Source organism: Mus musculus, chromosome 1 (genome assembly GCF_000001635.26).
Source record: "Mus musculus strain C57BL/6J chromosome 1, GRCm38.p6 C57BL/6J".
Classification (NCBI taxonomy): Eukaryota; Metazoa; Chordata; class Mammalia; order Rodentia; family Muridae; genus Mus; species Mus musculus.
Window position 1 is genome coordinate 55,430,584 of NC_000067.6, and position 25,216 is coordinate 55,455,799.

The following is a 25,216-nucleotide window of genomic DNA, read 5'->3' on the forward strand; positions in this document are numbered from 1 at the left end:
CTCGTACAACTACTGTTCACTGTTTAAATAAAATTTAAATTTAACCAGTTATCCTATACTTCTGGTGAGTCTGCTGGCCCTCACCCTTTGCGGTTAGGTAGATAGTAAGTAACGGTGAAGGAATAGTTTTTTTTTTTTTCTGATGTATCAGAAACTCTCCTTAAAGTTCCTCAGGAATCAAATTGTGTCTTACTCACCCAGCTAATGAGTCATTTCTGGAGCTGACATTTGAATCTAGTCAGCCCCAAGAGCTCTGCTTTGATGTTGAAGTACCACAACTGCTGATTTCAAGTTCTGCTCTGAGCCAAAGTAGCAAACCATCCTGTGACTGGCATAAAGAGATGGAGACCAATGCAATAGAAGACTCAGAAGTAAACCTTTGCAGCCTCGGCCCCTGGATTGCCCACAAAGTTCCCAAAGCATGGTGGCAGGTCGCCTGGGTATCCATATGCAAAAAAAGTAAAACTAGATCTATAGTTCTCACTCTGCATAAAAAGCAATAATATAAAACGTATTGTTTTCTTAATGTAAAACTTGAAACTTTAGGATGGCTAGAGGAAAACGAAGGAAAAACACTTGAAGATGTAGGCATGGGCACAGTTTTGGAATGTTACTCTAGCTGTTCAGGAAATGATAACAAATTTATAATCAGGATTCCATGAAATTGGAAAAGCTTCTGCACAGCAAATGAAACAATTGCCAGAGAAACTCGACAGCCTACGGAACAGAAGAAAACGCCTTGCCAGCGTTTTAATCAATTGGAGGTTAAAAATCCATATTATATAAAAAAATTAAAAAGTAAAAAGCCATCCAAAAACTCAGTCAATAAATGGGCAAATAGATCAGACAGTTGCCAAAAGAAGAAGTACAAATTACCCATAAGTACAAAAAAAAAAAAAAAAAAAAAAACAAATCAACATCTTTAACCATCAAGGAAATACAAGCCGAAAGGACATGAAGATTCGTCTTGCTCTATTCAGAATGGTGATTACCAATGATACAACAAAAGCTGGACAGGATGTACAGAGCATGGTGATGGAACCCATGTTCACTGCTGGTGGCAATGTAAATTAGTTCAGCTACCGTGGGAGTCGGTAAGGTGATTTCACAAAAACCCGGAAATGGATCTGCCATATGATCCAGTTATACCACTCCTGTACATACACTGCAAGGAATCTACAGAGACACCAGGGTATCCTCTGCACTGTTATGGAATTAGCCTAGGTGCCCATCAACAGATGAATGAATAAAGACAGTGTATACACACACACACACACACACACAGTGGAGTGTTATTTGGTAACATTACTTGGCATGAAATTATGTAACTTTCAGGAAATTGGATGAAATTGGAGACTGGTTAACGTGAGTTAAGGGAAATAAACCAGGAATAGAAAGACAGATACTATCATTCCTTTTCATATGAGATCTGGATTAGAGAATGCATCCGTGAAAAGCAAAAGGTGAAGGTTTGAGAAGAGTCAGGGAGCAGCAGGAGGGAAGAGGGAGATAGATAGGAGAAGGTAATGAACGTGCGAGAACATGATCCAAGGCCATTGGAAACAAGTAAATAACATAAAAACAGCTAAAAATAAGAACAGTGCTCTCAAATGGTTCCTCATATACTGGGGTTTGTATTGTAAAAGTACAATCAATTCTATGTTCTATGTTCTCCAATATTCTTTACTATACTGGAGTTTTACATTCTAAAAATCATCAAATACATTTAAATTTTGCATTAAATAATTCATTTAGTAAACAATTGATTTTTTTTTCTTTTTTTATAGTCTGTTACTTTCTCTTTTTGGTTTTGTTCTTCCTCCTCTCCCATTGTCCTTCCCAGTTCTGCTGTCCTCCCTTGATGGATCTCTTCTGCCCAGATTGCTGCCTTCTCCTCTCCATGTGTTCTGGTCCTTCCTCCCCACCACGTTAAGATCTCATTCTCTGCTCTTATGGTCACATTTCTACACTTGCAACCACTTCACACTGAATATCCATTCACACATATGAAAGAAAACATATGGTATTTGTCTCTCTGAGCTCTGCTTATTTTAACATAACGAAGTTGGTTTAATTTAGCCTAAACCAGTCTCAGACTCACTAAGGTGACTTGACCTCCTGACCTCCCTTTCTCTAACTCTCGAGTGCTGGGATCAGTCATCTAGGACTATACCTAGCAACTTTGATTTCTTTATGGCTGGAGAGTTTCCTTTTGTTTTTGGCACCAGTCTCCACTGTGTATGTAACACTGGCTAGCCTGGGTCTCTTTGTATACCAGGTTGACCTCAAACTCACAGAGGTCTAAGTGTTTGGGATTAAAGGAGGATGCTGCCAGGCCTGGCCCTAATTTGAGAAAGTTTGAAGCACATGTAGATTTTTGATGTTCTATTTCAAGAGTCATTCATTAGTTTTGCTAGATGTTTTTGTTCGCTGCATATTCTGGCAGTGACTTCTTTTTAATTTTCTTGGTAAGGATGAATCAGTTTATACCTGGGGGGAGCTGTATCTTTTCAGTCTGCTTGATTTGTGGATTGAGTAGTTTCTGTCCCACCTCCTGTTGATGTCAATCATCCAGGACTTTGTGTGGCATGGACTATAGTTTTTTCCATGAGTACAGTGGTTTCCATTAATTTAATTAAATAAACGATAACTGTCTTTAATGATAATGTAGTTTTTACATGTGAAATATTGAAGTAATTCCAGTTACCATAATAATTATTCTTAGTTTTCTTTTGCATTATACATTTTTGTTTCAAAATGTTTATTAATGGGCTAGCAAGTTGGCTCAGTAGGTAAAGTTTCTTTTCAATCCTCATGATATGAGTTTAATCAGATTCCAGGACCCATGTGGTGAAGGAGAGACTCAACACTTACCAGTTGTCCTGTGAGCACCACACACATGCTGAGGCACACACGTGCTTCACTCCCCAATAAATAAACAAATGTAATAAAAGTTCATTATTTTAATGTAATAATATAAAATGAAAATATTTGAATAAAAAAATCAAGTTTTCTTTAAAAAATACCCACTATGATAATCATGTAATTGAAATAAAGATGTTTTTAAAGACTTCTGTATTCTCTAGTAAATTTACAAAATTTGTAAAAAGTCAACTAAATGTGTAGCACTGAAGGCCATTTATTAAGTCGCAGTAAAATACAATAACAAAATTTGCTAACTTTCATTTCTAAGTATACCTCAGCTATTCCTAGTGGCCAAGCCCAGAGCCTGTTTCATTTTGAGCCGACTCTGCATCTGTTAGTAATTCCTCAACAGTACCCTCCTTCCCCACACCTGGCGACAGCTGCTCTGCTTTCTCTCTTCATGAATCTGGTAAGGCCATTTAGAATTATGTTACAATTTGATATCCACTATTATTAGATACACCACAATAAAACGGGAAAATTTAGAACTGGAGCCAAACCCTTTCCTTGATTTTTTAGTTTGAGTTGCTTGATTTCCCTGAATCTGCTTGCACACCTCTAAGAGGGAACGAGTAATTCATTCTACTGCTGGTAGGGTTTCCTGAGACAAGGTCCAGAAGACATTGAAAGCGTGACAGGCATTTAATAAGAGACATTATCGTAGCTACAGTCAAAATATTAACTCTTTTTCTTAGTTAAACAAATCCTTAGTGGTCTGACAAAGACCAATTCATTGTGAATTCCTGGGAAGGTTGCTGTGTGTTGCTTTGTAATGTAGAAGTCATAAATGCTTAAACCAAATCTTAAAGTTTATTTACGACTATAAAAACATAATATATGTATTTAGTTTTTGCAAATTTCAATAGAAAACCAAAAAGTTGATTTAATTTAGTAATTTTATTCATGGTAGACTCCCCCATCATACTCTAGTTTTCCAGTTCAAATTATCCTCCTTCTAAGCCCTTTATGTTCTTTTGTGTTGTTACTGTTCATCACCTTCATATTAGCATAAACAAAGGAAATAGAAAAAGATTTAACCTAAGTCAGTCAAGCTTTTGTTAGTGCAGATAAAACAGTTTTTCTCTATTCTAGGAATCAAACGCTATCTTAAACAGCCCAAACGGTCGAGTTCTGTAACTTAGTCAAATTCATGTATCAGGCTGACATATCTGTATCGAGTACTTTCTTAATGAAAAGCATCAGTGTGCTGCTTCCTGTTTGTGAACTTGGCACAGACTGAGTCATGTGGGAGTAGGGACCCTCACCCGAGGACCTGCCTCCATCAGATGCCTGTAGACAAGTCTGTGGGATGCTTTCCTTGATGTGAGAGGGCGCAGCCCACTGTGGGCAGTGCCACCCCTGGGCAGGTGGTTCTGGGTTGTTTAAGAAAGGTAGCTGGGCAAGCATGAGGGAGATGGGAGCTAGAAAGGACTGTCTTCTCTGGTCTCTGTTTCCCAGCTCTGGTTTCCCTCAGCAATGGACTGTGACACGAAGAAATATGTAGAATAAATGCTGTCTTCCCCAAGTTGCTTTTAGTTAGTGCCTTATGACAGCAGCAGAAAGTTGCTAATGCAATTAGGTTTTCTTTGTGTGAGGGTTGAACAGTCCTCTGAGTTAACTGGCCCCTCAGAATGGTGGGGTACCTGTGCTCTGATATTCAAGGGTCAGCTGGGTATGTTCTAGGGCATGAATTTTGGAGGATGCATTAGGCTGCTGCCACTCTGAATCTGAGGAGAGGTTGGGATCCCCTAATTTAAATGAGGCTCAGGACAAAATGCCGGGGTATTACTGATGTAAAGGTTATCATGCATGTTAATGGAAACAGTGAGGGCACACCTTATAAATCTTGCTTCCTAAACAGTAAGTGTATTTCAATGTCTGACAAACATTTACAGCTTAACAGTAGTTTTCAGCTGCTAGCTCTTCCTGTGTTCTCTGCATTAGTGATTTAAGTGTAGCGAGAGCATCAAGACTATATTAAGATTGCATGTCAGGCGGGGTCCATTTCAGACCATATAGTTTCAGAACTTGTTTCAGACCGCTGGATGTTAATAACTACTCAGACTGACTGCACTATAGGTAGGAATGGAAAAATGTGGCGTGGTGAGCCAGGACCAGGAGGGGCTGATGGAAAAGTATCTAGTAATTCCTGGGTAAGAAACATTTACTGAGTGAGTGAATAAATGCACTAAGTGTGACATCTTTAGCTAACGTTAATGCCTTAGTCTTTGAGAATTTCATACATATTGCTGTGATGAGATACCAGGACCATGGCAACACTGACCAAGGGAAGCATTCAACTGGGCTTGGCTTACAGTTCAGGGGATTAGTCTATTATCATCATGGCATGGCAGCATTCAGGCAGACATGGTGCTGGAGAAGGAATTCTGCACTGGGATCAGCAGGCAGTAGGAAGAATGAGTGAGCCCCTGGGCCTGGCCTGAGCGTCTGAGTCCTCAAAGCCACACCCACTGACACCCTTCTGCCAATAAAAGTCACACCCACTCCAACAAGGCTGCATGCCCCAATCCTCTCACATAACACCAATCCGGATGAGCCTTTGGGGCTGTTTTCTTTCAAACCACCACAGTTAGTTTTCTGAGAAAGTGTCACAATTATTCCAAAAGGTATACCAGTCTTAAAAAAATCATAGGAATAATTTGGTCTGAGGTGATAGTTGAGAAAGACATATATACCGCCAAAATACAACACAATTTAGTATTATCAGGGAAAGGAAATAGTGCTTGTGTTTAATGTTTGAAATTGGAGCTCTTTTATTTTCCTAACTGCATTTTTCTTCTCATTTCTCTTTTTCTCTATCTCTCTCTCCTCTCTCTCTTCTTTCCTTCTTTCTTTTCTTCTTCTTCTTCCTTCTTTTCTTCCTCCTCCTCCTTCTTTCTTTTTCTTCTTGACAAGATTTCATGTAGCCCAGGCTGGCTTTGAACTTACTGTGTAGTTAAGGATTGCCTTCAACTCCTGATCCTTTTGCTTCTACCTCCCAAGTGCTGGGATTGCTGGCATGTGCCACCACAAATGGCTTTCCTTGTGCTTTTCAGAGACTGAGAAAATACTTGGTAAACTTTGAAGAACATCAACTATTTTAAGATTAGATTCCTGAGTGTCGATGTGCGGAATGTCTCTTTCCTCAGTGGCTGGAACTTGGGTTGAGATTAAAAATGTGTAGGACCCACACAGGGTTTAAGGGAGGGAGTAAGATGCTGATGCTAAGGAACTCCAAACTGACCTGATCTCTTGGTGCTGCTGCTAGCAGTCTTTCATACCACACTTTCGGTTCCCGTTGGTTATCTCATGAGATCTTTCTGATAAACTGCCTCCTTTCCTCACTTGGATAGGAGGCCCCGTGTATTTTGAAGAGCTTTTAGTGTCTCCAAAACCAAGCACTTAACCAACAAATGAGTCAGAAGAGGGCTAATGGTTTTCATTGCTAATATTTACATTTTACTTTGTAGTGGCAGAAAAATAGAGACTTTGGTTATTTCTGCAGTTTCAGAGTTAGAAAGGGATACAGTTCGGCTTTTCAGGAAACAAATGACTTCCTGACTTGAAAAGCTTTGGATCACAAAGAACATGCAACATGCTTTTAGTTTTCTTTTAGTCAAAAAGACATGAATTGAAAAGGTCTTTAAAAGCTTTCTATTTACATAAGGTACATCTATGCCATTAGGATATGAATTTGAAGCACCATTTAAAGGGAATGCGCATATATACACCACGGGCTGATCAAAGTCTGACTTTAACCGTGTGAGCATTAGAGGGGCTCCTCGGCTCTGTGTTTACTTACAGAGGAGCATGCATGCTGCAGTAGAGGAGCCGGCTTAGCTCTGCATGCTTAGCACCAGCCGGATTCACAGATCCCATGTTCGGGTGTAAGTGGGCCATGAACTTTTTTCTCTGGTGCATATAAAGGAGCTACTTTTTCTAGTGTGTCCATGTCCATGCGCCTGTGTGAGCACAAGTGTGCCTGTGTGCTTGAGGAACGTCGACACTGGGTATCTTCCGCTATCACTCTCCACCTTATTTCTGAAGACAGGGGCTCTTGCTGAGTCCAGACTCTGCAGATTTCCTGCTAGTCTATCTAGCCAGCTCACTCTGGTTTCTCCAATTTTTATCTTTGGGAATTCTCTTAAGTATCTACTTTATGTTTAAAATGTAACAACTGGTGAAATCAGGAAGAAAACATTTCACTGCTTGGTGTTCATACACTGAAGATTATCTATGGCAAAGGTGTTGCTAAATATAAATGACTCTTCTTAGTTTTTAAGGCTCCAAATGAGGTAGCCAACTTTTATAAAAAAGTAATACTGCTTTCTACGTTTTGTATTTTTATCAATACTACTCTAAATACGTACAAAGAAAAGCATTTCTCAAGCACACAATTTATTACTTGATCTCTCCCCATCAACTGTGTGCAGAGTAGTGCTATAAAAAATTTGAAAACACCCTTTAGAAATAGAGTCACGGTTTATGTAAAACTTGGACTTTAAGTGATGCTTCCAATAAACCATCTTAATATACAATACCAGAGCACAGTGCATGATGGGATAAAACATTGTTTAAAGAAACAAGTTTTGTCATTTTATTTCTCCAGGGAGTCTTTAAAGGCAGTTAGACTATTCAGAAAAATCACCCATACATTTTGTGAAAGCCTGCATTAGTAAGCACTAGCGCTGCGTTTTCCTTTCTTTTGTGGCTTTAGCCTTTGAGAGTACAACTGGAAACACCTATTAGAGATGAATTCTAGGAAACAAATGCGAACAGAAATTCAGATTGAATTTCTTTTTCTTCCCTGAAAGAACTGTTGAAAAGCTGGCAATGGAAGACTGTTTCCTTGTGTGCAGAGAATGTAACGTCATCTCCAAGTACAAAAGACTCCAGGTTTTCAAGGAAAGAATGTGTCTTAGGAAGGGTGGAAATGAAATGGCTGGAAGCAAGGGCAGATTTCCTTATTCTACCTTGAAACGTGGCCGAACTTCTGAAGCAGGGCTTAGACGAATAACAATGACTGTTGGTTCACTTTCTCTGGCTTTTTTTAATTTTTATTTTTATTTAAACTACTTTCCCATGTCCGCCAGCGAGGGGCTTCATTTTCATAGATTTTGCTGAATTGCACTGATTATCAAAATGCACATTGCATCCTTTTTGATGAGATTATAACTTTATCAGTTGTAGAGATCTGTGTATACCAACCATGGCAGAAAGCAGCTGCCTCCAGGTTTGAATTTTGACATGGTTTTGTCAACAACCTCAGCAGCTCATCTGTTCAAGCTGCTTCGCTCTGTGTGCTTGGGAAGCCCGAGGGTGGGAGGGAGCTTGGCTCAGCTTTAGGAGTTCCAAGGGGCAAGTCTTCCTCGCAGCACCATCTTCTATAGAAACAGGAAGGATAGACTTTCCCAGATGATATGTGCAAAGGATGGAAGGACAGGACCCCTGCCATGGTTCCGGGTCCAACTTACAAATTGTTACAAATTGTTACAAATGGTTGCTTTACTGCTTTACTTTGTTTGTTTGTTTTTTGGTTTTCGGTTTTTCGAGACTAGGTTTCTCAGTATAGCCCTGGCTGTCCTGGAACTCACTTTGTAGACCAGGCTGGCCTCGAACTCAGAAATCCGCCTGCCTCTGCCTCCTGAGTGCTGGGATTAAAGGCATGCGCCACCACCGCCCGGCAAATTGTTGCTTTACTTAAGTGAACGCTGTATGTGGAGCTTAAAGGGACCCAACACCCTGCACCCTTTGCAGCCTCCGTTTGATTTTGTAAGTTGAGGGAGATTCTCTCTTTCTTTGAGGCTTGAATAAAGAGATCCAACTGGCCTCCTAGTAGAAGAAGATCATGGGAAAGCTGCCACACATAACCACAGAAGTAGGTTTCAAAATGTAGCTAAAGCCAGAAGTAAACTCCAGAAAGGCTATGTGTTTATTTATTTATTAATTTGACAGACTGGCCTTCAGCTTACCTTCCTGCTGAGTGTTGCGATTACAGGCATGCACGCCACTCCTGGGTAAGGATGGCTACAACCACCGCCGCCGCCGCCGCCATCTCCTCCTCCTCCTCCTCCTCCTCCTCCTCCTCCTCCTCCTCCTCCTCCTCTTCCTCCTCCTCCTCTTCCTTCTCCTCTTTAAACCTCCAAACTTTACTCCTGGAACAGTGATAGTTTTATGGGAACTTGAGCAGAAAGTGTGGATTCCCATTCAGCCCTCGCTGACCTTCCTTTGCTCCCGGCTTCTCCTACATTTGTTATAATTGATAAGCCAGTATCAATAAGCTGCAAGTTGAGGTTCAGGGTTTGCATTAGGAGCTGTGGTTGTTGTTCTCCATGCTGTGTATGTTTACTGTGTGCATAGCCTTTCCTTTTCCAGAATGATACAGCTGCAGTCACGTCCATAGATTTTCATACTAGCTTCTCTCATTTAGCAATATGCATTTGTCGTTGTCTTTTGTAGCATACGAGTTCATTTCTTTTAAATCATTGGCTAGATTATATAGCTGCACGCATAGAGTCCGTTATATACATGCACTACATCGTTTCTACATTTATCTATTGTAAGATATCTTGATTATTTTCACATTTTGGTAACCATGAATAAAACTATTATAAACATCTTTTTCCCTCACGGGTTTTTGTGTGAGCATAGTGTAGTTGCTGGATCAAATGATAAGAATATGTTTACTTTTATTAGACATTTTAAGGCTAACTTTCTCCTTTAAATACATGTTGATTTCAGTGGGAAAAGAGTATGTTGACCTCAACAACCATGAGCCTTAAAGCCTGGTCTGTTGCCAATACTTTATCTCAGCCTTATTAGAGGCCAATAAGGAAAAATTTCCTTTTCTCCTGGATATAGGCTTGAGAATATATTCCTTAAAATACTGGGCATAGAGAAAACAAGGGGACTCTCCAAGTTCAGGAGGTACTGTTTGACCTCAGAGGAGTTGAGACTACCTATTTAAAGTACTTGACCTTTGTAAGTATGGCCTATTTAATGCCCCTGCCCCAATCCTCACCTTCTCCAGTATCTTCTCTTTATCTTTTTGCCATGACAATCCTCTGCCTGTCCCAGTCCATGTCTGAGTGACTGCTCTCAGCTCCAGACCTCCATGGAGGTCAGCAGAGAGCTGGCACTGAAACCTTCCTCCTGAGTACAGCTACTTGCTATGACTCTGAAACTCTGCAATATTCTCCTTATTCTATTTCAATCTCATAGCTCTCTCATCAGACATTGCATTAGCACTAATAAGCCATTCAGTACCAGCCTCAGAGCTGTTCAACCTTGTTAACAATGACAATATTCATCCTTGTCCCTGTCAGCTACTCTGTGGGTCTCTCTAGCAAGCTCTGCATCTCACTTCCCTGACTTGGTTCTGCCACTTGAATGTGCACTCTCTCTATTTTGCTCTCACTGGTTCCCAGTCTTCCAGTCTAGCTGAGTCTTTTTGGGTGGTCTACCACCAAACTCTGAAGTGTTCCTTCTTTTGTTCTTATTCCATTTCTGTTTCATCAACTTTGGCCAACTGTCCCCTTACCTCTAGTTCTTAACCGAAATGAAGAAATACAAAAGGTGGGTCCTTTTCTTTACATTCACCCATGACATGCAGTTTTGTTTTTAACAGTGCTAAACATTGAAGAATAGGAAAGAATCCAAGTTTGTTAATCCCGAAATCCTTTTATTCATGACACTTTATCATCTGGCTTTAACATAAATGTCCATACTTGTATTTTCCTACTCCTTGCCTTCTCTCTCTCTCTCCCTGGAATATATGTGTTGCATGGTGTGTGTGTGTGTGTGTGTGTGTGTGTGTGTGTGTGTGTGTGTGTGTGTATGTGTGTGTGCGAGCATGTTCGTGCTTACACACACATGTACACGTATGTTATATTAAAGATGAAAGCCGTTTCTTCTTATGTGTCTTTTTTGGTCACGATCCTGAGAGAATTGTGTTGAGAAGGATTATGGGGATCAGAATTAGCTCATCAAGAGAGATTGCTTGTGTGTCTTCCACCAGTGTGGAAGAGGCCATGCAGGGACTATTCATTAGCCAGGTATTACCAGGATATTGCTACATAATTTCCCTTTCTGCTTATATAAAGGTATGTATATGTATGTTTATGTATATAAGTGTATGTATACGTATATGTATGTGTATATATGTATTCCTCGAGGTTTGGGGGCAGGTGTTAATCACTAGCGAGCCCTTTCCCCTCTTTTTGCTTTTCTCTAGACAGTGACTATCATTGTAGACGTTCCCCTCCATGAGGGCTGAGCACATGAGCTCCCTTTCTCACTGTATTGTTGGTTCTTCCAAGGCTCACTTTTGGGGCAGGGTCTCACTCTGTAGACCAGGCTGACATGGAACTCACAGATGGCCTCTGCCTCCAGAGTGCTGGGATTAAAGATGTGCATCACCACACACAGACAATGATTTTAATTTTTTCTTTAATTTTATTTTACTGTCCTCTCTCTCTCTCTCTCTCTCTCTCTCTCTCTCTCCCTCTCTCTCTCGTCATCTTTCTCATTTCTCCCTGTCCTCTCTCTGTTTCTGTCTCTCTTTGTTTCTGTCTCTGTCTTTCTTTGTTTCTGTCTCTGTCTCTGTCTCTCTCTCTGTCTCTGTCTCTCTCTCTGTGTATGTGTGTGTGCGTGCATATGCATGTATGTGATTGTACTGTGGTTGCATTGACCACAGAGTCTAGAAGAGGGTGTCAAGTCCCTAGAACTTGAATTACAGCCCATTTTGAGTCACCAGATGTGGGTTCTGAGAACCAAACTGAAATCATCAGCAAGAACAATATTTGTTCTTAGCCAGTCAGCCATCGTTCCAGCCCCCACAGACAATTCCTAAATATCCTATTTTGTTTTATATAATACTTTACAGATAGTAAAATATTTTTGAACCCATTTCTAGCAAGTTGCTTTTGTTAAGATGAAACTGACATTCCATTTTAAGCATGTAAGATACTTTAAGTTAGCACATGAAATGGGCTTTATTATGGATTTCCCATACATTGCACTTATTTGCCCCCCGCCCAGCCCCTGCTGCTCACTTCTGCTCCTTCTTTCTGGTCCTTGTCTCCTCTCCAGTGCTCCTTCTCCACTGTCATGTTACAGGTACCCTGCTACCTTCCTTCCTCTCCTCCCATGGCTCCCTTTAGTCTCACAATCCACCCCCATACACACAAACTAAAGTGCAGGCTCTATTATGAAAGAAAGCAGGCAGCAATTATCTTTTTGAGGTTGGCTTATTCTGAATAAGGCAATGATTTTGAGTTCCCCCCATTTTCCAGTGTGTGTGTGTAGTTTTATTATTCTTCACTGCTGAGTGAGCTTCTGTTGCTCCACATCTTTTTATCTGTTGTATGCAGATGGCCACTCTAGATTTTTACCTCTTTGCGATTACAACTAATGCACAATAAACATGGATGCTTGAGTGTCATTTTGATGAGTAAACCTTAATAAAAATAGAATATATAATTATATATTGCATAACATACATACATATGACCATGCATACACATGAGCACACACACATCCCATGTGTAATTTAGCTTACTTATCAGTTCCATCATTAAAACATATGTCATGGAAAGTAATTCCTAAGGATTTCTGATGAACGCTCCAAACTTTTAGGACTATATCTAAGCTTTCAGAATAACATGATTTCCACACAGTAATAGTTTGGAAAAGCTTTTAATGTAATCATGTTTGGAAATACTGGTTTGTTGTTGGGTAAATCTCATGTGTCCTGTTCTTATAACCTTGTGATTCCCAAATGACTGGCAATGCTTAGATTCAACAACCCACTGCAGTTGCCCCAGGAACCAAGGACTATGGCTCATTTGGAGCACAGAAAGTGAGGGATGGATATTTCTGGTCAGTCCAAGGACAGGGAGTTTAGCCTTCCTTACTGTATTAGCTTTCTGTCACTCTGATGAAATTCCTGATGCAGGATCCTTAGGAAGTAAAGAGTTTTATGTTAGCTCATTGTTCTGGAGAGTGGGTGACCCCATTAATTTTGACTTCTCATGAGTGTAGTTTATTATAGGCACACATTTGAGAGCAAAATATATCTGTAGCCAGAAGTAGGGGTGGGGTGCTGAATGGCGTCCCACAGTCCCTTTTGCAGGTACACCATCAAAGACCTAAGGACTGCCCATTATGCTCCTCCCTTTTAAGGTTCTTTTTTTTTTTTTTTTTTCACAAAAGCAGTTTTTATTTGAGGCAAGGAGAAGTCTGACCCAAAGGATTACAGTTCTAAGCACTCACATTTAAGTGTTAGTGGCACGGCTTGGACTCTAAAGCTTGCTTCTCTTTGGTTGGAAAGGGTACTTGTGTTAAAGTCCTCCAGGTGGGTAAGAAGAAAGACCAAGGAAGGCTGGAAGAAACACCTTGGCTACTGGTACTGCCCTCCAGACTCTATGTCAAACTAACTAACTCTCACCATCTGGTTTGCAAGGTGCCACCTAGTGCAGAGACACAGGACACTTGCAAGGGCAGATGAGGCAGAAAGAACAGGTGCAAGCCACTTGAGGAGGAGCAGGGATCCGCTCGCCACAGCTTCAGACTTCGGCGTGGAAGGGGTAATCCTTGTGTTTGGCACAGCTCATCAAGGCGCACACCCTCCAGTTCCTGTTGTAGCTGAGTAGAGTGGCCATGTCCTCGCTGCTCAGCTCAAAGTCAAAGACCTTCAAGTTCTCAGCAATGCGCACTGGTGTCACAGACTTGGGGATCACTACCAAGTTCCTCTGAATGGGGAACCGGATCAGCACCTGGGCTGTAGTTTTATTGTACTTGGCTGCAATTGCTTTGATCCTGGGATCCTCCAGGAGAGACGGATCTTCAGGCTTGGCCCAGGGCCTGTCAGGAGAACCAAGGGGACTGTATGCTGTCACCACGATGCCTTTGCTGTGGCAGTATTCAATCAGCTTCTCCTGAGTTAGGTACGGGTGGCACTCGATCTGGTTCACCGCAGGCCTATATTTTAAGCCAGGTTTGTTCAAGATCCTCTCAATCTGAAGAGGGTTGAAGTTGGAGACACCGATTGTTTTCACCAAACCTTCATCCACTAGTTGTTCCATAGCCGTCCAAGTGTCCACAAAATCGGTGTCACTAGGTATCACGTTCCCTGAGGCATCCAGTGGGAAATAGTCGGGCCCAGGCTTGAACCCCGTTGGCCAGTGAATAAGGTAGAGATCCAGGTAGTCCAGCTGCAGGTCGCTCAGTGTCTTCTGGAAGGCTCCTTTCACCATGCTCTTGTCATGGAACGTGCACCACAGCTTGCTGACAATGAAGAGATCCTGCCGCTTCACCACCTGCTCCTTGAGCTTCTCCTGGAGGGCCACTCCCACCTCCTTCTCATTCTGGTACACCTGGGCGCAGTCAATGTGGCGGTACCCCAAGTCAATAGCAACTTTCACGGCCTCAGTCACCTGGCCAGGAGGGGACTTCCAGGTGCCCAGGCCCAGGGTGGGCATCTTGGTGCCGTTGTTGAGTTCCAGATGGCTGGCCATGATCGCTGCACGTTACAAACCCGGACCGGCAAATGTGCCCCTTTTAAGGTTCTTGGTGCTTGTCAGAGTACCTTACCCTGGTGTGGTGGTTAGTATATGCTTGGCCTAGAGAGTGGCACTATTTGGAGGTGTGGCCTTGTTGGAGTAGGTATGGCTTTCTTGGAGGCAATATGTCATTGTGGGTGTGGACTTTGTCTTAGCCAGTCTCCTCCTAGCTGCCTTTGGAACAAGAGGTAGAACTCTCAGCTCCTACACCATGCCTGCCTTGACACCACCATGCTCTTGCCTTGATGATAAGGGACTGAACTGCTAAGCCTGTAAGCCAGCTCCAATTAAATGTTGTCCTTATAAACGTTATCTTGGTCATGGTGTCTGTCCACAGCAGTAAAACCCTAACTAAGACCCTGGCTCCTAGGAGTTTGCAGATGGACCTTTAGGGATCCCTACGTTACACCCTAACCACAGCAAACATATCAATCGCTCTGCTTAAGCAAACATTTGACATTGTGGTACCATATGGTGGTAGCATGTATATAGGCTGGTTGTAGTAGATTATTAACAAGCTTACAGTGTTCAATCTTACTGTTGTGTTCTCAGATCTGAACCAATATTTATAGAACATTCAAATGATTAAACTAAATCAAATATAGAAAAAGACGACACAAAAGCTTTAAATTCCCATATTTGAGGGGGGACATGTAATTTATTTGGGTCAGCGACAAGTTAATCTTCCTGCAGGTTTAATAAGTAGTTACTCAACAGTGTTCTGTTGTGTGTGTGTGACTGGGGAGGGCAGATGGAAAGCTTGCGGGGCTGTTTTCCTAAGTGAGCCAAGAGGACAGGAATGTTGAGCTAGCTGTTGCAAGTGTGAGAAGAGATAAGTGAACAGAAAGTGCTGTGTAAACGAGAGAGAGAGAGAGAGAGAGAGAGAGAGAGGGGGGGGTGAAAGTCATGCAGAGAAGGGGGTGAAGGGATTCCTTCACTGGGGAGAAAAGGCACATTCCTTGGGATAGAGGAAGAGGGATGAGAAGGGTCCAGTGTTTCCTCAGGGGTTTGAGTTAGGGCAGTCAGCAGGATGTCAGTGCAGATGCGGTGCTCCTCAGCCTTTTCTGGAAGACAGAACTTCAATACTATGCATTTTAATTTACTACTCTTGTATACAGATGACTGTTTCCTACCTCTCCAGCCAAGATGATTCTGTTGAGTACTAAGTTAAGTAAGCTAGGTATGGAAAGGAAAGTATTATTTGATGCCACTTAGTTGAGAAGTAAGGAAGGATAAAGAACTTAGATACACAGAGATAGAGGCTGAAGCAGTAGCAACCACAGCAGGGAGGGAGGAGAGAGGGGAGGAAATGGTAAAGTAGGGCAAAGCTCACAGAACACCAGGGATGCAGGATAAGCAGGGCTAGATAGAGCCAAGGTGTGCAGCGCACGCTGCGCCTGTGTCAGGAGAGTGTGCTCTGAAGTGCTAGGAAGCCAGCAGAGGAGCTCATTTCCTTTTGAAAAGAGCTTGCGCACTAGACTGTTGGCACTGGGGTTGTTCAGGCTTCTGCCATGGAGTCCCCGAGACCTCAAGAAGCTGATAGATCTAGCAAAGAGGAAAAACTAAGGAGATGGAAATAATGGCACTTTATGTGCACATAAATGTGTTTGAAGAGGACCCAGCAAGTTAACAAAAAGATTATCCTTTAGTTTAATTTGACATAGCTAAGGAGACTAGTATATGCTTAGGATAAGAGTGTAAGAAAGAAGCCGGGCAGTGATGGCGCATGCCTTTAATCCCAGCACTCGGGAGGCAGGGACAGGTGGATTTCTGAGTTCGAGGACAGCCTGGTCTACAGAGTGAGTTCCATGATAGCCTGGGCTACACCCAGAGAAACACTGTCTTGAAAAAACAAAACAAAACAAAACAAAACAAAACAAAACAAAACAAAACAGAGTGTAAGAAAGAAAAGAAACCACACAGTGGTTTGATTGTGACTGTTGATGAGACAGAGCCTTGTGTAGATAAGGGCGCTTGAACTGTTTTATGGGTTTAACATATTGATGAGTGTAGGGGCTGTCCCCGAGGGAAGGACCTGGGGATCTGTGTGGCTGTGTTGTTGATGTGACACTAGACTTTTCTACATTTTATGAGTATGAAGTAGTGGGGCAGAGCCATTGAGCAAGCATGTGCTTGGGCTTGCATGAATGGTATGTACTTTGAATTCTCCAAATAGAACTCAAGTTTATTTTCTCAGGAGTCTAAGCGATAAAAGCTGTATTTCTTAAATTCAGCTAGTAAATACGGGGGGTGGGGTGGGGTGGGGTGGGGGGGTGTCTATGATTACCAGAGCCTGAGATCGTCTGCAGACACCAGCATAAACATGTTTCCATTCTTGAGTCCAAAAGGATGAGCTCACTGCTAAACGTGTTCAACCTTCAGGTCAGTTTATTCCTTAATGTCTGTTATGAAAGCAAGTGAATGTGGCAAAAAGTTAAACACCATATAAAAGACTATATAATGAATAATCAGCTCAGCTCTCCAACATCTCAGATGCAAATACTGTTACAGTTTCTAGTGAGTTTTCCATATTATGGAAAGCAGTAGTTCCCCAGCATTGCACCCCACAAATGCTCTGCAGTTTATTTTCCCAGACTCTGAAGTGTGTGTGTGTGTGTGTGTGTGTGTATGTATGTATGTATCTGTTGCACTTGCATGCATGAGGAAGCTGTCAACAATCTCAGGTGTCATTCCTACAGAGTTGTCCACCTTGATTTTGAGACAGGGGTTCTTCCTGGATCGGATTAGGCTAGGTTGGTTGGCCCGCAGTTCTAGAGGTCTCACCCCTAGTGGCCATCTCTGGGATTACAAGTGTGTACCACCTACCACACCCAGTTTCCCACATGGGTTCTTAGACTTGTACTCAGGTCTTCATGCTTATGTCAAAAGCACTTTGCCAACAGAACAATCTCTCCAGCTTCTAATACATTAGTTTGAGGAACAAGATAGAGCAGTTGGTGTGAGAGTCACAGATATTTGAATACTAATTCAGACATACCCTCATTGTTAGTGACAGTTCTAAACACCAGGAATTAGAACACCCCAGGCCCCATGCTAAAGCAGCATATTTAATGTTCTGACCCTAATTATTCATTTATGTCATATTGCACATAATTCAAGGGAGAATATGCAAATGCTTTTGGCCATGGGAACACTTTTCCATTCCCGAGCTGCCTCCCACTTGTGTTTGTGCTGAAACAGCATGCTGACAGTGGAAACCATGGTGGTTTCTCTTAGCATAAGCTTTCACATGTAGCTTCAAACACCTTTGTGGTTTGGGGGTGTATTTTGACAGTTGCTAGGTAGCTTGAGTCAGAGAGTCCAGCTGTGCAATTTGTGATTTCTTTTTCCCACCCTGGTCTCTATAGAGAGCTAAGTCAAATGGAGCTCTAAGCAGACTGCTGATGTGTTAATGGTGGCTATGCTGTTCAGGACACATACTGTAGAACGCTGGGTGGATTTTGATTAGAGCACAGATGTACTAGAGTGCGCCAGTGAACGGAGGTCAGCACCTTGAGAACAGATGTGCTGGACAATGCCAGTGAACAGCAAACCCTGGGTTTGGAGCCTGTAGATTCCTGGAGCAGGGGCATGGCTGGCATGTGTTAACAGCAAAGCTCTGATTTGAGCGTGCAAGCTGTGTTGAACAGCCAGGGAGAGAGACTAGAATTTCTAGAGGGGGAAAAAGTAAGAGAAAATGTGGAAATCCAGTTTTCCTAATAGAAGAGGCACACTTGAGGATTTGAAATGGGCTCTTGTACAAGGGAAAATATGGTTTATTCATTGAGTTCTTGGAGAGTTTAGACAAACTCTCTGTTGATTTAATTATAAATGTACTTTAAAAAATTTCTTTTCTGGAGAGGAGGATTTATATGTAACATCTTTGATAAAAGTGAATGGTCGTCATTTTTATGGAACCCTAGTGGATTGCAGTCAAGGAACATTGGGAACGAACCAAAGTCAAGATGTAGCCTAAAAACGTTGTGAAAGATCCAAGGTAGACACTGCTGAAGCAGAAGGAGACCAAGCCCAGTGGAAGGCTTTGAAATAGTTACATTGTTATTGTTTTCCTGAGCAAGAAGGATACACAAGTCAGCCAGAGACCTTGCCTTGCTGCCTGAAGGTTAGTTTGGCCTGATGCAGGTGCTGGAGTCTGGAGTTAGTCTTTTAACAGAAGAGCCAGAGGGCCACTGGGAGGAGAGTTCCTGGCAAAATCAAGATGTGGAAAGTTCCTTTTTTTGGCTACAGCTCACCTGCAAGCTTGCAGAGCCGGGTGTCTGCTGTTGGAATGAATTTCAGGAGGCTGATTTTGTGCTCAAGGTGCTGACTAATGAGGATGCTGGAGTTGGTACTGAGGGAATTAGAGGGCATGTGAGACTCGGTTCCCAAGGTCACCATCACCCTGCTCCCCGCTTGCCTCCTTTAATCCCCGGGTGATACAGGAAGCCAGTGATGTGCAGTGCATTCCACATGCTGTTGTGTGGGGTTTTAAACCACAGAACAATAATAGAAAATATGCTTCTTTTAGGGCTCAGATTTTGCTTCGACCTTAATTTTTTTTTCAGTTCTATATAATCAAATTAATTTTGAAATGTCCAGTTAGATGAATAATGGGAAATTTATGAACACTGGCATTGGTTTCCCCCTTTGTTATAAAGGCAATTCAGCCATAAAGCAAGACATGTGGATAAATATAAAAGTAGAGGAGTGATATTTTAAAATAAACTGATTTTAAAAAAATCGATGGATGGGGTTGGGCCAAGTGAGGACATTTGAGGGAAATCAAGGAAGTTTAGAGGCTGAGAAAGATTGGATACAGCTCTTCTTGCATATGGGGTAAGCATTTAATTAATTCAGCCAGATATCAAAGCATCTACCTAGAGACAGTCTCCTGGGGGAGATCATTAGCGTGAGAGTGGCTTGTCATTTGAGGAAATTATTCTGGTTGGCTTTGGTGCTCCTGCAGGGCCTCTGATTATTGAAGCGTGGATCTGTGTTTGCCTGAACACACATATCCAGTTCATCTACTAAAGGGTAAACTTGAACTTGCATGTGGGCAAATACCACACACACACACACACACACACATACACACACACACACACACACTCTCTCTCTCTCTCTCTCTCTCTCCACACACATATATATATACACTCTGCATATACAAGCACATACCACACATGCTACACACATACACAGACATCTCACACACACACACACACACACACACACACACACACTCCATACCCCCCCCCCCCACATATCACACCTACAGATATACCACACATTCACATGCACACATGAATATACACATCATATATATAGGCACACACATACTACATAGACACACACATCATATACACACATACCACATATACACACAACACACATACACTACACGTATACGAACACACATTAATACACATGCACACACCACACATATACACATATACAACCATACATCATGCACACATACCACATATACATATACACACATACACATGCCACACATTGCCATATACCACATATATACACATATACAAACACATACACACACACACACAACACACACACACACACACAGAGAGAGAGAGAGAGAGAGAGAGAGAGAGAGAGAGAGGTTAGGGGGTGAGAAGAAGTGGGCCTCAGTCATCAAGTAGTCCAGCTCTTTGGCAAGTACTTTAACCTTTATGAGGTTTAGCAATTTCTCCATTAGTCGTATGACAGGATTAAATCGGGATCTTCCCTACACTTCCATCTGGCTTTAACTGCTTTGTTCTAGCCCTCTTCCAACCCCTTCCACTTCCCTCTGCTTGCCCAAAGTAATTATAGCATTTCCAGTCTGACAGTGAGCTAAGTGCTCTTTCTGGACTCTTGAACTCAAAGAACGTGGGATTAATTTGAGACAGTGAGTCCTGCTGAACTGTAATAGCTACGAGGACATGCTGTGTGAGAGGGAATGGTACAGGAACCATGTCTAGACTTAGAAGCTTTAGTGAAACTCGGTAGATGGAGACCCGAGACTATACAGTGTTTAGTGAGTGAACAGGTATCCACAGAAGAAAACCAACACCCAAGGTTAATACTCTAGGACAGTTACTTCATTGCTTACAAATTTCCCCTTATGGTGTCACAGAAGACAAATTTACAAGTAACTTTGACCATATATCCAAGCTCTGCATATTCAGGGTCCCAACCCAGTGGAAGCCCTAGAATTGTTCTAAAGTGTTCACTTAGTTCTGTGTTTTGGTAGAGTGCTGAGGTTTGGGCCCAGAGCTGGGCACAGGAATGGCAGGTGTTCTGACATTGTGGTCCACATCGCTCTCCTGCCCATGAAGATGTAAGATGAAGACACTTAAGATTTTTGTCTTCCCTTACTTGATTAAGAGCAGCAACTTCTGGGACCCCATCAGCTTTCTTGAACCCCTTCTTTTGGGGGGAGTGTCATGGCTGGAAGAAGGCAACAGATGACATGACCTGCATAAACAGACATAAAGAAATCTTTATCTTTTATTTGCTCCACTGAGAGTCCTTTTGTCTTTCAGAGGAAAGCTATCTGTTCTCATAGACGCCTTCCCCCATTTTCTTTTCCCTACAAGTTTCAGCATATAAATCCCTAATGCTAACCACCCCCAAGGCGTTTCTGTTTTGTGCATTGAATGTAAATACTGTGCGTTTCCCTTCCTGCTAATCCATATATTTAAATAAATCAGTTTAATTCACATACCCAGAGGAACTCAAGTAAGAGATTAACTCTCCACTTTCTCTTATGTGAATGTAAAACTACTTCCCTCCCCTGTGTAAAACAAACCAAATATTTTTCTTTTTCTTTTCAGTGCTGGGCATTTTACCGAGAGCCTCTGTGTGCTTGTCAAACATAAATATGAGTTTTTTGGTAATTGTAGAAAAAGATTTCTGGTGAGTTGGGAGATTTTTACAAAGAAATGCATAGAAAAAAACCCCCAAAATTCAGTAGAGACACTTGTGACTGCTTGTGTAGTGCCGCAGCCTCTGGGATTTCACCACGGTGAGCATTTACATGGTCAGAGGGTCCATGGACTTGCTGTGGGAAGAAGAGTGGTGTTTTATCAGGCTGTGGGAGTCTTTACTTCAGGAAGCATATGAAGCCCTTGGAACCCATGGGAAGGTACCTGAGCCTCTGTGTTTAGTATTATTCCCGTCTTAGCTAATTTATTGTCTACTTGACCCAAGCTAGGGTTATTTGAGAAGAGGGAACCACAATTGAGAAAATGCCTCCATAGACTGGCCTGTGGGGACTTTTCTTAATTAATGGTTGATGTGGGTGGGCCTTGCTCACAATAGGCTATACCATCTTTGGGTACCATCTCTGGGTACCATCTCTGGGTACTATCCCTGGACAAGTCCTGGGCTGTATAAGAAAACAGACTGACAGACACAAATGTCTGCTTACTGTTAAATTGAATTGTGTGCCTTTTGTAGAGGGTGAAGCAATAAGGCAGAAAGCCCCCAGTAGATTGCACTGGTGTTAAAAAATCTTGGCACAAAACTTTTTAATAATAGGACTTTTTCTCTATGCTGTTTGTAGTTACAGGGTATTCACATTTGTCAAAACTCAGAGAGTTATACAATGAAAGAATAAATTTTACTGTATGAAATGTTTATATAAATGTAATTATATATTTATTGAAAATAAAAATTTAATACAATATTCTGATCAATGTTTCTTCTCCCCCAACTCCTCTGAGATCCTCCCACCCCCACCCTCTTTCTTTCTGTCTCTTTAGAAAGGAAACAGGCAAATTAAAAACCCAAACAAACCAGAATAGGAAAAATTAAACAAAGAAAAACCACAAGAAACACACATAAACCACATAAAAATACAAAGTCAATAATTTTATGCATAATATACAGACAAACAGTCAATAAGACAAAAAACATGCCCAAACAAAGCAATATGAGACAAAAATATCTTTGAGTTCATTTTGTGTTGGATATATACTGCTGGGCATGCGGCCTGCCCTTAAGTATGGTTAATATACCTAGCAAGACTGTGTTGATGAAAATTAATTTTTCCTTTGCAAGTGTCAACTGTAGATAGCTTCCTGGTTAGGAATGGGAACCCATGTCCACTTCTCACTTTCGGCACTAGGACTGCATCTGCATTGAACCTGTGCAGGCCTGTGCATGCTGCCACAGGCTCCAAGAGATCACATGTGTGTCAGTCCTGATGTGTCTGGAAGACATTTTCTACGGTGTATCCGTCCCCTCTGGCTCCTGCAATCTTTCTCCCCACCCCACTCCTCTGTGTATCTCACTGACGCCTAGGAGCGGGGCGAGAGATTGACAAAGACATCGCACTGATGAGTGTTCCAAGCCACACTCTGCTCTCTGTCCAGCTGTTGGTCTCTGTTTTACTTCCCATGACTAGCCTTGGAGAGTAAGCCAGTAAGCAGCATTCCTGCATTACATGGCTTCTGCTCCAGTTCCTGCTTCCAGGTTCTTGCTTTGAGTTCCTGCCCTGGCTTCCCTCCGTAATGGAGTGTGACCTGACAGCTGTCACAAGAAATAGACCCTCTCTTCCCCAAGCTGCTTCTGGTCATTGTGCTTGTCATGGCAAGAGAGACCTTAACTAAGACACTACCCTGGGAAGAGTCTCCTGTGGTCCAATTAGTTAAGAAAGATGTTTCCAGGGCGTCCTGAAACATAGCTCCAAGAGAAAGGACAGAGAAGAGACAAGATCAGGGGAACTGGTGGAATGTAGCAGAGACAGTAGAGGAGAAATACCCTTAGCTTTGGCAGAGGCATCTCCCTTCTGCCCTCATGAGTCTGATGATGCTGGTGTACCCACTGGCATGGAGGTCAGGAGGATACAAGATTGGATGAAGTTCATGAGGGGGAGTATAACTGACACCTGGCTCTGTTCTCCTGAGCTCACCTTACCTGATTCCCTCAGTTATATGTTAAGATCTACTTTGGAGCAGTATAAGGCTCCTGGCCTGACACTTGCACCTGGCATTGATAGGAAAGGTAAACACGGGACACTTTCCAAAGGACACATTCTCTTAGGTAAATGGGGGTGGTGGCATTTGACTCTGCTGTATTTTCCAAGTGTAGGGATGAATGCAACAACAGGCTTTGGCCGTGCTTGTAAGGTACTGGGCTGTGACAGTTGGAGGTAGGAGGAGTATGACTGTGGGCAATGAGAGCATTTGTCACTCAGGGCTGTGTGTCTCAGTTCCTGGCAAGCTCTGCTGCCCAGCTGCGATATGCAGGGAGTGGGGAGGCTGCTGGGCACATGGCAGGGAGAGGCCATCACTGCAGCCTGCCATGCCCACCAAACTCTGACACATCAGCTGGAGCGTGCCAAGCTTGGCTCTAAACTGTCCTTGGGTTATATGATACTTTGTCACCTATGTAGCTGCTAATTGTTTCTTAACGCGTTTTTAAAGAGGGCTGCAGTCCTGGCATGGATGGCGGTGCTTATCAAGTGCTGGGAAGTACTTATTCTGCCTCTTCATTTAGATCCACAGAGGAAAGGAAAGCTGTAACTATTGTTTTAACATCTCCTTGCTTTCAGGATTCTCATCTCATGACTTCTTTCATTGAAAACTTCTGTGCTGATGGACTATGCTTCACCGTTCAATGGTGACAGCAGCTGCCTTGTAATATAGGGTTCTGGTGGTGGGTTGCTGGAGCTTTAGTGAAGGCTTTCTCTTTACATTTCTCGTTTGGAGTCTGTGAGTGTCACTAAGGTCTTTCTACAAAGCAGAGATGGACTTGAGTCCCCTGTAGCTACTGTAGATGTGTGTGTGTGTGTGTGTGTGTGTGTGTGTGTGTGTGTGTGATTTTAATTCATTGGGTATGGCAAAAATACAGATCATAAAATGGACCATATAATCACCTGTAAGTGTAGAGTTCTGAGGTATGTGCGCCCATTTACACCCTGCTGCAACCATCCCCACCACCCACCTGCAGAAGCATTACACCCACCAAACACTAAGTCCCCATTGCTTACTTTCCCCATGCCTGGCAGCCTTGGCCATTTGCCTCCCTGAGTTTGATGACTCTGTAAACAAAACCATCTAATTATATAAAGGAACCATAGCATGTTTGTCCTTCTGCGGCCACCATATTTCACTAGTATAATGTCTTCAGCAGCTGTCCTTTTTGTTGCAAATGGCAGAATTGCCTTCCTTTTTGAGGCTACATACTATTTCACTGTATGCATACACCACATTTATTTGTTCATCTCCCAATGGACACTCTGATATCTACTATCTTTTGGGAATTGTGAGCAATGTTGAGGTAAATATGAGTCTACAAATATCTGAGTCCCAGCTTTCAATTCTTACTGAAGAGTGGACTTGCTGGATGCTATAATCATTATGGGTTTAATTTTTAAGTGAAGTCAAGCCACCCCTAGGGTGACTTTCCTGATGATATTAATCCTCGGTGACAGGTGGCTGTTGCGGTTAGAGACTGTGCGGGTGAGGTAGCGGAGTCATCTCTGCCTCAGAAGACTGTAGGTATAGCAAGCAGACCTGTAGCCTCTGGGCAAGTTTTGCTTTCTTTCACCTCACTTGATTTTTCTGAAGGCTGTGGTGCCCCTTCATGCCTGGCTCCCTCCTATTTATCCTAGAATGTCTGTCCAGATGTTGCCTTCTCTAGAAACTTGTTCTCACATCTACTCAGGCTGTGCTGCCTACCACCTTGTATGATTTCATTGTAATTCCCTCGTTCTACAAGAC

General features: G+C 42.4%; 1 protein-coding gene and 1 pseudogene across 2 annotated transcripts in view; one reads left to right on the forward strand and one right to left on the reverse strand.

The window, feature by feature from the left end:
- The window catches only part of Plcl1 (phospholipase C-like 1), a 348,340-nt gene that overhangs the window by 24,638 nt on the left and 298,486 nt on the right, over window positions 1-25,216 (forward strand). The window lies entirely within an intron of this gene.
- Window positions 13,112-14,480, reverse strand: Gm6644 (predicted gene 6644; annotated as a pseudogene). Its single transcript, NR_037965.1, has one exon. The product of NR_037965.1 is annotated as a predicted gene 6644 (transcript).